The 13,408-nt window shown below is 41.2% G+C and overlaps 1 protein-coding gene across 2 annotated transcripts in view; it reads left to right on the forward strand.

Moving 5' to 3' along the window:
• Nucleotides 1-13,408, forward strand: part of KCNQ1 (potassium voltage-gated channel subfamily Q member 1) — a 534,879-nt gene that overhangs the window by 63,948 nt on the left and 457,523 nt on the right. The gene's annotated exons all lie outside the window — the stretch shown is intronic.

A 13,408-nucleotide genomic window follows, 5' to 3' on the forward strand; every position in this document is an offset into this window, starting at 1 on the left:
TTTGCTTTGGGAATGTAGAGCGCTCAGATTTGTGAACACAGAGATACACGTATTCTGTATCTGGACAGGTGAAGTTGAGGATATCCTCATTTCCACAGCCTAGACAAGGAACAGAGTCTACCCAGGTCATGCTCAGTGCCAGAGTTCTGTAACCCAGTTTCTAGCCGATTTCCCTTAGTGAAGTGTGTGTTTATCTGTGGTCTCTTTCACAATCCTTTTCATTATAGATCTAGGCTTTAATTTTAAAGAAGCAATCCAGTTTGTATTTTCCATCCTCCCATGGCCAAAAGTCTGTAAACCTAGTTCTGTCTGGGAATACTAGTGCTTTCCTGCTATTTTAGTCTTTGTATTAGAAATATGCTGCTGTTAAAGCTCAGCAGAGGCAGCGGGTAATCTTTTTGAATGTACTGAATTGGCACACTTTGTTCTGTAGACAGCAAATACCTTCCGAAAAGTCTGTAGCTGCCTTACTATTATTAAGCATTTTATAGAGCTGTACATGTACATGGTGCTTTATAAAACATAGACAAATGTAATCCCTGCTTTGAAAGCTTTTTATTGCAATAAAAAACTAGTTCCCAATCGACCTGCTCACGTGCATAAACAAGCCACTTGTACAACATTGCAACATATAGTCCAAATGAATAATCACAAGACTAGATCATACTTCCTTCTCCAAGTGGCGAAATCTGACTTCACCTCAATTTCTAGATTTAAAAAAACCAGCAATGCTTAGATGAAGGACGGTACGTTAGAGTGAAGGCTCTCAAAGCACTTCTCAGATACTTATCACGCTTCTTGGTGCTTCAGTCTAGCTATTTTACGGCAGTGGATGAATTGAGCATTGCTACTCTGTGCGCAGTATTCATGTCCCCTACAGATTTCTTTGCTTCCCTGCAGAAAAATGACTTTCTGACAGGATAGCAAAGGGAAGCTGCAAGAGCAGTCACACACGACTCCCTAGCTGCGCAGGTGCATCATTTCACACACCCAGAGCAGCCAGAAGAGAGGTAAATCACTGCAGGGCTGGGGACACCCCAATCAGTTGTTCCTACCCTGAACCAGGATCAGCTGCTAGTCCCAGTTGGGCTGGAGGCCGAGAGGACTGGACTTCTCTTCCCATGCAAATAGCGGCTAAGACTGTGTCAGACGTACCGACAGAAACCTCCCCCAGCTGCAGGAAGCTCCGCAGCCTCCCCTGCTTCCTGCTCCCATTGCTCCTCAGCTGTGGGGGGAGAGTTCACAGTATGGGGAGCTGTTCCCCCATCCGCCCAACCACCATGCATCTGGACCTCCCAGATACACCCACCAAGTCTCACCCCATACACCCAGAACCCCCCAGCCCTCCATACCTGAGCCCCACCTTATTGAACCTCAACCCCTGCATCAGGAGCCTCCTGCCTCCGGACACACACGCCTGCCCCCAGACCACCCCCCACTGAATTCCCTGCACTCAAACCTCCACCCTGAAAAGCCCAATTCCCCTGCGCCACCCTGAGCCCCCACATCCAGACCCCCATGCCACTAACCCCCAATTAGCTGCACCCACCAAGCCCCACTCCCCCAGCCCCCAGACCTCCCTGCTAAGAACCCCACACCCCTCTGCTGAGCCCCAACTACTTTCATCTGGAAGCCCCTGCAGAGTCCCATTGCACCTGGAACCCCCTCAAATGAGCCTCTGTGCATCCAGACCCCGCACTGAGCTGCCTGCACCCAGATTGTTCCACATAGACTCCTCTCACCCCACACCTGGATCCCCCCACACTGAGCCCCACCACACTTGGATCCTGCCTGGTTGAGCCTGCCTGCCCCATACCTGGTGTGTCTGGTGCAGAGGTGCAGGACACCAGGTTCTGTGGCAGGCCCAGGCCTTGTGCTGTGTCAGGATCGGGTGCAACCTCACCACTGAGTCCGTGTACCCAGGGCAGGGGGTGGGGAGGATCTCCCACCTTCATGCAATCAGTGGCCTGTGCTCCCCACTGTCATGCTGGAGCCTCTGCATTTATTTATTGACAAATAAAACTTGCAGAATTTTAAAATATTGTGTGCAGAATTTTTAATTTTTTGTCACAGAATGCCCTCAGGAGTAGAGCATATACTGAAGACTTGTCCTCATGTTGTACAGCAGGCAAGTGGAAAAAACTGAAATAAAGGGCTAGATCCTCTGTCCTGCTCAAGTTGCTTTTAGCTACTCTGCCGGTACAAAGCAACCATAAAGCAGGCACCTTGACGACAGGAGAACCCTTGGGTCGTGTAGAGCAACTACAGCAGCTCCTACGCCGACTCCGTCCAGGTCAGCCTTTGATGTAAAGAATGTGGCAGAGGGAATCCAAAATCATCTCTGCACCCCATTATGTTAATTCCTGGCTTCTGAAACAGACCCTTAGGGCTGTGGGCAGCTGAGTATCGGAGTGGCATTCAGGGTGCCCTACCACCAAGGACTGACTGAGTGCATAGCTAAGTCCCAGGCTCAGGGAAGTGTAAAGGTGGTGACTGATTGTTCCTGGATTATGTAAAACCAATAATGCTACATATTCTTGAGTGCCATCTACTGGCCCTTTATCTATTAACTATTTACATATAGAAAGCATTCTTGAAACATAGACTCCCCTGTGCCACCCCCCTATTCCTGCATTAAATGCAGCTCCGCTGAACAAGAAGGGCTGAGCTATAAAGCCTTGAAGTCTGCACTTCTAGTCCCTTGCTCTAACCCTACATCATGCTATTCTTTCAGCGGCCAGGCCTTCTGGCATAGATAATTCAATGAATGTTTACCTCCGAGCAACTTCAGGGGAAAGACTCTGCCACAGAGCAGAATTATATGAGTATTAGTCATGTTTGTTTCTTAAAGGTGTATGTAGGTAATATTTTGGTGCATAGAGGTATTTGTTATTGAAGTTATTAGGAAAATCTGCATTTTAATAGTTACAGTTATTACCTCAAAGTTTATTTTAATGAAGACACACATTTGGAGATAAGTCTATTAGAGGATATTACTGTAATTTGAAGAATGGGACAGAGTGTTATCTTCCTTTCCTGATTTCTTGTAGTGCTGCAAGAGGGGGATTGCAGTGGATACCAGTTGTTGCCTCACAGCATCATTTGTTCACTTAATCCTGCCACAGAATTTTAAGGTTGGATTGCAGTGTTAAACACACAGCATGCTACAAAGTTCCTTGCAATTGGTAGGTATAATGAGAGAGATTTAACCAGTCACTGTATCTGCAACAGGCAGTGCCATGGGAGCGTTGAATGCCGACCCACTAGGATGAGAGGTGAAAAATTCTCCAGCTGTAGTGAAAGTGCAGTAATATGTGGGTGGAGCAACATTGGAGATTGGTATCTGTGTTACCTGGGGTGCAATTAAAAACTTGAATTGTGGGGCTGTCTTTCTGTTTTGGGGCTACATGATCCATTCAAACTAGAATGATCTTGAAAGGAGGAAGATGGTCTTACGATTAAGGCACTGGAATGAAAGAGATCTCAGCTCAATTTCTGGGTTTAATGCAGACTTCCTGTGTGATCCAGGCAAGTGATTTTGTATCTCTGGGCCAGATTTTCAAAGGTATTTAGGTGCCTAATGTTAGATCGTTGCCTGCTAAGATTTTGAAAAGCATCTGAACAGTGTTAGGCACCTAATTCCAATTCATTTCAAAGGGAGTTAGGCACCTAACCTGCTTAATGGGATTTTCAAAAGCACCTAAGTACCCGTTTGCACCTTGAGGAGCCTAGGCACCTTTGCTAGGTACCTCTGTGCTTCAGTTCTACACCTGTAACATAAGGATAATATTTCCTTTTTCTGCCTTGTCAAAGGTGTTTTAAACAGGAACTTATTCTTGCCATGAGCACATTGATCACCCAGCCTCTAGGTGCCTACCGTAATAAAATAAAAAGCAAGCAAGCAAACCACCACATATCCTTTATTGGAACTATATCCTTTTATGGAACAGTTACTTTTTGGTGTTTCTAGGAGCATAGAATATAATCTTTGTTGTTTTGTATTAGGGTAGCACCCAAGAAACCCAGTCATGGACAAGGACCCTATTGCGCTAGGTGCTGTACAAATACAACAAAATGTATTGTACATTTCAACAGCCCCTCTCTGGAGTATTTATTTAGTCATGATCCAGTGTCCTTGAATTTGTAATCAAAGAGAGAAAACACTTTGTAATAGCCACCTCTTGCACCAACCAAAACAAAAATATCAGAGAACTGTAGTACACATTATTATTAAAACTACTTCCCAAAATTGTTACCTAAATTATGTCTAACGTGCCAAAAAGATATCTGTATGTGTGCGCATGTAGAGTGGAAACCCTTAATTTTCATTTTTAAAAAATCAGGTCCTATTAGGTTTTATAAGTTAAGATACTTTATTTTATTTAAAAACAAAACAGAACAGTAGACTAAGCTTGGCAGTTTTTCAGAAGCTGGTTCCAAACAGACATAAAGAAGATGGAATGTTTGTTTAATATTCAGATGCTAAAACATTTTGAACTCCGTTACCTTGAACTTACTTTAAAAAGAGGAGGAGAGGAGTTGACTAAGGAGCCCTGAAATCAACCGTACTATGTCAGTGCTGGAAAACCAGTTTTACAAGTACTGCAGCACTGGATTTCTAGGAAACGCCTTTCCCTCCTCCCTGCGCCCCCGAAAACTAACCTTCTCTTAGTCTGTTACTGTGTAAGTTCTGTTTTGTGTCTTGCAGTAAGAACAAAGTGTAGGTTTTCTCCTGGGTTGTGCAATTTAACATACATTGTTTATGCCCCTGTTTCCATCTATCATGTTTGTTCAAACCTAGTTCTGCTTGTTGTGATAAACGGGGCAGACAGATGTTCCCATATACTTCGCAACATTTTGCAAATTTGCTCCTGACTCAGACTTTTTAGCCCATTGGTTTTGTCCAAGGACTAGCAGAATCTTGGTAGTGTTAGAAGTGTGGTTTCCCAGAATGGACATTATCCTTCTGCCTCAATTCCCTTGTAAATAGGGGAAAGAGTGTGCATAATTAACCATGTGCATTCTTTCCTCGTGTTCCCACTTCAGCAATGTACTTAAGCACATGCGTGATTCCTAAGCACGCGCTTAAGTCTCATTTGAAGTCAGTGGGACTTAAGCAAGTGCTGAAATTTTGTCATATGTTTAACTGCTTTACTGAACTGAAGGGCCTATATCAGAGCTGTGTAAGGTGGGAGATATACCACTGAGTTAATTCTAGCATTGACACAGCCTGTTTTATTAACATGCATTCCATCTCACTCTTTGCCAAGTGTTGAACAAGTGTAACTGTATTAAACCCTGTACACTTCTCTGTCCATGTGGCTGAGTTGCTTCTAGACTAACTCTACCCACTCCATGTTCCCTGGTGTTCCCTCAATAACCGCTCCAGGGAATATGGGCCTTCTGACTCCAGTTCTGCTGATCATCATACACAGACTACTATAGTAGTATGAATGCTGAGTTTTGCTTTGTATTGTTCAAGGAGAACCTAATCAAATATGAGTTTGACATTCAGAGGGAGAGAAGAAAATAAGCAATCACAGCGCTCATAGTTGTGTGTTTGGATCCTCAAGCAATCCAGGGAAGATCTGTATTAGGTAAAATAAACAATACTAGTAAAAAGCAGTTTTCTGCATATCTTGCACTGCTTTATGGACCCAGGGGCTAATGAGAGAATTAGTGTGTGAAACCTATCACTGCATCTGCTGTGTTTCCTTAGCCATTAAGTTAGGACGTATCAGCTATATTTCCACCTGGGTAAGCCTGAAACATTTATACAAAGAAATGCTGAAAAAATGTATTTTCCCCCTCCTCTTCACTTTTTGTGACTGTCTCCATTTTCCAGTGTGGTTCCATGCTGGCTGTGCTATAATAGCATAGTACATGCTGGGATGTCGAATCAGAGTGAGAGAAAAGAAAAAACAAACCCAGAGCTTTTGGTTTATCATATTCAGAATTTCCCAAATGGCCTAGCTTCTGAAGGCACTGAACACATACTGGTGAAGTTTCTGTAATTTGATATTTAACCTTTCCTGGGTCACCTTTTAATATTCTATTTTGACGTATTTTGACTTCACTGCACAACACTACTTTGTAATCCACTTTGCCCTATCTTGCCTTCTCCCCAGGCCATTGATGTCATCCTTACGGTGTGCAATACCTTTTTATTTTTAAATAAAATAAAGCATCTTGATATCTGGTTTGCATTTCTACTCCAGTCATACACTCAGCTAAGGCCTTTCCTGTAATAATTGCAACTCTGTGTAGTGGATGACTTAGATTCATTGTGTGCTCTGTGTTTTGGTGTTTCTCCCAGACTTAAATATTTTTACAGTCACTGTTCTAATCTTCCAGAAGATCCAAATAATCCTAAATCTGGTGCTAGTATTGCTTATCATTTTCTGCATGTCTTATTTCAGTATTGGCAGTGGATGACCTCATCTGCTGGATATTCTCATTCAGATCCTTCATATCTGATCAAATCTCTCTGCTTTCATACACAAAATCTAGAAGAAGGAGCTTCTCTGCCTAAAAATGCAGCAGATAGTTTAAAAGTGCCATTGTTTCCTTCAGGAAGCAGAAACTGTAGTTTGCTTTACAATTGGAACAAATACAAATTAACAGGAAGCTCCATCTGCCAGTCCTAAGATAACACACACAAGCAGAGGATATTCTCACTTTGTTTATCTGGTTAAGGCTTCTTAATGAAAGTGACATCAAGTGACTGGTACAGTAATCTCTGTTAGCTTGACCTCCATTGGACATTTTGGACACTATACTCCTCCACACTGCACAGTGGAGAGGGAGAGCAAATCCATGAAAAAGAGCTCCGGTATGTCCCTACAGTCAGGATGGCGGCTATGTAAGATGCTGCTTCACCTGACTACGAGGCTACTTTTGCCTCTACTAAATACCAATTGTGCCCCCAACTATGTTGGTGAAGGGGGAGGAGTGACATTAAGCAGTATGAAAAGGAGTACTTGTGGCACCTTAGAGACTAACAAATTTATTTGAGCATAAGCTTTCGTGAGCTACAGCTCACTTCATCGGATGCATTCGGTGCATCCGATGAAGTGAGCTGTAGCTCACGAAAGCTTATGCTCAAATAAATTTGTTAGTCCCTAAGGTGCCACAAGTACTCCTTTTCTTTTTGCGAATACAGACTAACACGGCTGCTACTCTGAAACCTGTCATTAAGCAGTATGTTTCCCCACTCTGACTCCACACATACATTTCCCAATAAAACACATGGCAGAGCCATAGGTAAAATCAGTGGAAGAATTAGCGCTGCCTGATGCTTAACTTGTCTCCTTTTTTGTAAAGACTAACCTATTTACTAAGCATTAGCGATTTATCCTTGGAGACTTCCTGCTGAAGCTGCCTTTGGCTGCAGATCTTTGCAAGTGATTGCTCTTCTCTAAGCCCTTGCTAGAGTAATTCATGCTTTGCCACTTCTGCAGTCATCTACTGTAGGTTCTGTTTAATTTGCAGCATTTTAACAGCCCTTAAATTAATTGGTTCTCTGCTGAATCTGTTCAGTGTGTTTGTTAAGCAGTATACTATGGTATCTGCAATTAGCTAGCACTTTTCATTCAAGGATTTCAAAGTTGAATGACTACAATGAGCTTAATAGGCGTAACTAAACTGATAAAGGTCCCCAAAACAGTCCAAAGGTAAAACATAGGAGTCTTTTCTTGCAGTCTTTTGTTTTCACCCCAGCCCAATTCTATTTTAAAAAGAAATCCTTTTAATAAAGAAGCACATTAAAGTTCTGGAGAACCTCTGATATCCATCACTTCCATAACTGAGTACTCATTTACTGTTATGTATATAGACTGTATAATGTCCCATTGATCCACACTGATCATAGGACAAGTTTTCCAATGCATGCCCCAGGTCAGATAAGGAATACAGCACCACGTGGTCTTTTAAGTGCATATTGCTGTCTTATTAAAAGTCAAAATTTTCTTAGAACATAGAAAAATGTTTCTTTTTAAGAGGGTGAATTGATTTAAATCATGATTAAATTCAAGGGGAAAGCCTAGATTTTAATCAACTTTCCTATTTGTTTTCCTTCTTATTTTCTAAAGAAAGGTGAATTTTCATTAGTTGATAGAACCATTCAAACATGTTGACTTACAGCTAAATTGAGCCTTTACATTAGACTTGGTAGCCACCCCCACCCTACCCCCCAGAAAAAAAACAAACAATTCAAGACTTCTGCTCATGTAACCCACATGCCTTTTGCTCTGCAGTATTTTATTTGTTTAGAGACCGAGAGGGAGGCAGTTGAGAAATTAACGGATTTCTGTTTGTTTGTTTGTTTGTTTGTTTTTGTTTTTATGTGTCTTATGTACACGTGCAAGGAGACAGAGTAAGGCCATTTACCTGAAGTGCCCAGAACCATCCAGAAGCAAGGGCTGGTAGTTGCTGGGCATATCTGTCTTTTTCCATGAGCTGGAGAGTAAGTTTCCATAATGGGTGGAGTCATAAATATTCATAATTTTGAGAACTGAGCCAATCAGAGCTCAGGTAGGGAGAAGATATAAAATAGGAGTAAGGGACCACCCAAGTGGACTACATGATGATCATGATGAGATACATGATGGTGTCTCCTGGAGTCAGAGGTTTCAGAGTAGCAGCCTTGTTAGTCTGTATCCGCAAAAAGAAAAGGAGTACTCCTTTCCTTTTTGTGGAGTCAGAGGCTGAGTCCCAACGCCTGTGATGCCTGCTAGTCTCTTGCACCCATAGTACAGCCCCCGCTGCTCCTCAAGGATCAAGCCCTTAATTTTGTACCTGACCTATTATGCCATATTTATAAAGCTTGATCTGAAAAGTTAAATGTTTTCCCCCTTATTCTTTATACAGAAAAGTAGCCCCTTTAATTCATGTTTGGATTTAGCATATTCATTTTTATTTAAATGTTTTAAGATTATAATATAAGTTTAGGCCTTAATATATTTTGTATTCAAATCAGATTTCATTTTAAAGATGTTTATTTTTAAAAAAGAAAAACTTACTACAATTTAAATAACTAAATTAAAAAATTACAACATATTAGATTTTATCTATTTTTTGTCTGCACTGCTTTTAACAAGGCAAAGTTCCTCACTCACCCCACTTTTCAAACCACTGGTTGGTATATCCAGAATATATGCACTTAATCCTATATCCTTGACATTCCACTTCAATGACACATTGCGAATAGCTCTATAAACACAGGGTTGCAGAGCTCATGTCATCCTTTGACGCCTAGCTTACACAAACCTGTCCGTCCCTCAAACTCTCTTACTCCATCATCCACTTCTCCCAGCATGTCATCCTCTTTAGCTCCTGCTCTAGCTTGCTATCAATCTTTCTATCTGTGCTTTGGGCCCCCTTCCTCCTTGCTCCCAGTGGCTGCTACCTCCATCCACAGAAACTCTACCTTTTTCTTTCTCCCAGATGTTGCTATGTACCTGAATTTTCATCCCCGGAACTATCCAAAAATATTAGCCAGAAAGAGATTGACAGTCCAGGGAAAGATGTGTTGGTGTAATGTTAATTAGACACCCAAGCTAAATTATATCACAGACTTTGCTGTGCACTAGCATAGTAATGAAACCAGTGTGGAAACCCAGGAAAGTGTGGGGTAGAGCATGAAATAACTTGTTAGGCAAACAATATCCCATTTTTCCTGTACACTTTGCAATGCAATGTATTTTTAATTAGAGATCTACTTTATTATAGCTTGTGATATTCAGTATAATCTTTTTTTACTGTCTGCAAACTGAGAATACCTTTTTTATATACCACTATCTAATAAAATCTGAAAACTAAATGTTAGTTTATGGAAACTTTAAGACGTTAAAACCACAAAGATATATGAGATTAAATAATGATGCTGTCATGCATTTTTAATGAACTAACGTAGTCTGTATATGTAAATACCTTATGAATCATGGATGTTGATGAATGTGATAGGAATCTGCCAGCATTTAATCTGAGCAGTACAATGTACTTCCAATTTGTGTCACCCTTTCATAGCTATCAAAGCTGTATCCTTAGTAGAGGTTAAACTTTGCTTTAATAAAATTGTTGACTACTAAAAAGCTGTTTAGCAAAACATGATTTCATCAAAAGTTTGAGGCTACAGCACTAGTATTTGCATTATACAGCTGCATATTGGACAGACTGGTGACTCGGAAAGCTTTACATACACTTGCCCACCGGTGAGTTGCAGACAAACAGAATCCAATGGTGAGGGTTTGGGGGAATGGCACTTGGGGGAGAAGGTATGAAGCCCAGCAGAGATGAGGGTTTATTTTATTTAACACACACATTTAGAAGACTTTTTGGAGAGGCTTTTTCTCCAGCAGGCAGAAAGGGTTAACAAGTTCATTTGCTACCACAAGAAAGCACAAGTCAAATGTTGTTCTTGGTTAAAACAAAGGGAGCTGCTGGTATGTGATATAACACTTCCTGAAAGTCTGACACCTCCAACTTTATAACACATTAATCAGAAGCTGTTGTGAAAATACAGAGCAGACCTACCCGAAAGTATCATTAATGCATTATCGCTTATGCTTCATTCACACACAGAAAAACTAGTTATCTGTTTGACAGCTTGAGCCCATTTGTGTTTCATAATATTATGAATTTTGGATTTCCTTTGCCCACCATGGTCTGTAAAGTTTGAGCAAAATCACTATGAAAATAAGGCCTGATCCAAAGCTCATTCAAATCAATGGAAAGACTCCCATATGAGAGAATCAAGTTTTGGTCAGATCCCAGAGTAGAGTTAGGCTACTGGTCGGGGTCATGCCAAGGATCAAACCAGAGTCAGTTGCACCAAGGGTCAAGCCAGAGCCAATAACTGGAGTTAGGGTGAGGGAGTGGGAACCAGCTGAGGAGGCAGGAATTTGGTCTCAGGGGTGTGATCAGCAGCAGACCTAGTGACTAGTTGCTCAGAAAAGGGGTGTGGCAGGAATAGGAAGCTTTATGATAAGTGACCAATCGGCAATCTATTGCTAGTCAGCTGATCCCATCAAGTCAGTAGGTGTAGCCCGTTTGTGGGGTTTCAGCTGTAGTCCCCCTGCATGGTCTTCCAGTGCAGTGGTGCAGAGCATAAGGCTGTCACTCAAACTCTACAGGCTTGGCTTCAAGACCTGCAGCGCTGATTACCTCCAAGCAGCAAAAGTCTGTGCTGCGGCTCTAAAGGTTCTAATCCTGCTGCTGACATATGTGAGTGTCAGTATGATAGCAGGTCTCTTTTTTCAATTTGCTTTTTTTAAAAATATAGGAAATTATAAATACAGTATCTATTATATGTGTATCTGTATATTCACACACAAACGACAATAAAATAATATTAAGATTACAAACACTCAAAAGTTAGGAAATGCCTGAGTTAATATTGCCTGTGCAACTTTCTCTGCCTCCTTGTGTGTATGTGTTATTATAGTATTTAATTACATGCTCACATACTATTTTCTCCACAGGATCTCTGCCTCATTCAGTATACAGAATCGACTTGCTCTGGGAGTGAATTAAAGTTGGGTAGTGAAAGAGTCTTGTCTATAGGTCCCCTGCTTCCATTTGTTCGGATGTTGGAATGTGTATAGTGAATGAGGCGGGAGATTGTAGGAAGAGAAAGGATGGTCTCATGCTTAAGACAATTGAATGCCGCCTTGGAGAGCTGGATTCTGTCCCTGTCTCCATCACAGAGTTCCTGTGTGGTGTTGAGCAAGGCACTTGAACCAAACTTTTTGCAGGTGGTTACTAATAGTGTGTTCTCATTTTCTGAAAACCACTTGGAACCTGATTTGCAGAAGTGCTGAGCACTCAATATGCAGCTGAAATAATTGTGAGTCGTGCTTTGAACATATTAAGTGCTGTATGATGCTAAGAACTCTGAAAAATCAGGTCCTAGGTATTTCAAATTCGGTACCCACTCATTTTGGGTACTTTTGACTTTAATTTCTCTCTGCCTCAGTTCGTAAAATAGAGATACTACTTCTTCATCTCACAAGGGTGTTGTGAAAATAAATAAATTGTTTGCCAAAAAACCTTAGGTACTATAGTAATGAGTACTATAGAAAAGCCTATGAGAAAATTAATTTATTCTGGTTTCAGAGCAGGGTTTGAATAGTGTTTGGTAAATAAAGCATGGGGGTCACACCGAACTATGAGGAGAAAACAATATTGAATAGCTGCTCATTAACTGAAATCCATCCATCATGTACACTGAATGAGGCAGGGTCCTATGGAACAAAATAGCATGTGATCATGTAATTAAAGACTGTATCCTAATGCATGTACACAAGGGTGTCAAATTACAGTTGCACAGGCAACCTTAATTTTAGCATTTCTTTACTTCGGAGTGCTTGACTTAGCAGTGTTAATGATCTTTTAACATAGGTTTCTTGAGTGTAATATATTTATATATGTGGGACTGTGTGTGAGAGAGTAATATATTTATTTCACGCTATCATTCATCCTTGTGATGAGGAGACTTACTGAAAAATATCCGGAAAGGAAAAAGAAGCAATGCAGAAAAGAATGGGTATCTGAGATGTTCCCCTTTTGTACTCAAAACCACTAACTTCATTTTTTTTTATATTTGAGCTTTTTAATTTCTAAGAATTTGTCCCAAGAACCTTTGTCAAATTATTATTTAAATTGCTGTATGTGCTTGTCATTAGATGCTTTCCTTACATGTCTTCTATCCTTAATGATAGGTAGATGTGGGTTTTGTCATTGGCATGGCAGTAGTCTTTCCAGGTCTCAACCAAAGCCCAATGAAATCTAAAGGACTTTTATTGATGGGGCCTTGGATCAGGTCCTTTGTGTGCAGAATTGCTAAAGCAGCCTGATTCTTGACAGAACGTTGAAGAACATCTCAATCCTTATGATCATGCGCCAAAGGCTTGTCAGAGCTAGGTGGTATTTTCCCTTTGGCCTTGTTTATTACTTGTAACATTTCCTGTGATACTGGCTGCATGCACAGATTAAGGCACAGGATTTATAGGAATTCATTTGTTAATACTTTGATAGCACTTTGAACATGTAAAGTGCTATATAAAAACTAAGTATTGTGGTTATAAAGCAGCAGTCAAAGAGCTTGAGCCTGCAAAGACTGCTTTGGCCCCCATCCAGAAATGCACTTAAGGGTATGCCTTCCTTTCAGTGTAGGGGTAGTCCCTCTGACTGGGAATCCCTAGCTGATACGTAGTCCTGAAGCTGCTCTAACTTGTGCCAGGGACTCTTAGACATGCCCCCTTCTCCCCCCCCCCTCCCCAGCAGCTTATGGTGTAAGTGACATCTTTGTCCCCAGCACTCTGGTCCTGCATTAAGTATGGCTTGGCCAAACTTGAAGATTGATCCTATGAGTGGGGCATGTAAAAAAATGTGTTTACCCTTCAGAACA

This window comes from Chelonia mydas, chromosome 6, assembly GCF_015237465.2.
Source record: "Chelonia mydas isolate rCheMyd1 chromosome 6, rCheMyd1.pri.v2, whole genome shotgun sequence".
NCBI classification, from domain to species: Eukaryota; Metazoa; Chordata; order Testudines; family Cheloniidae; genus Chelonia; species Chelonia mydas.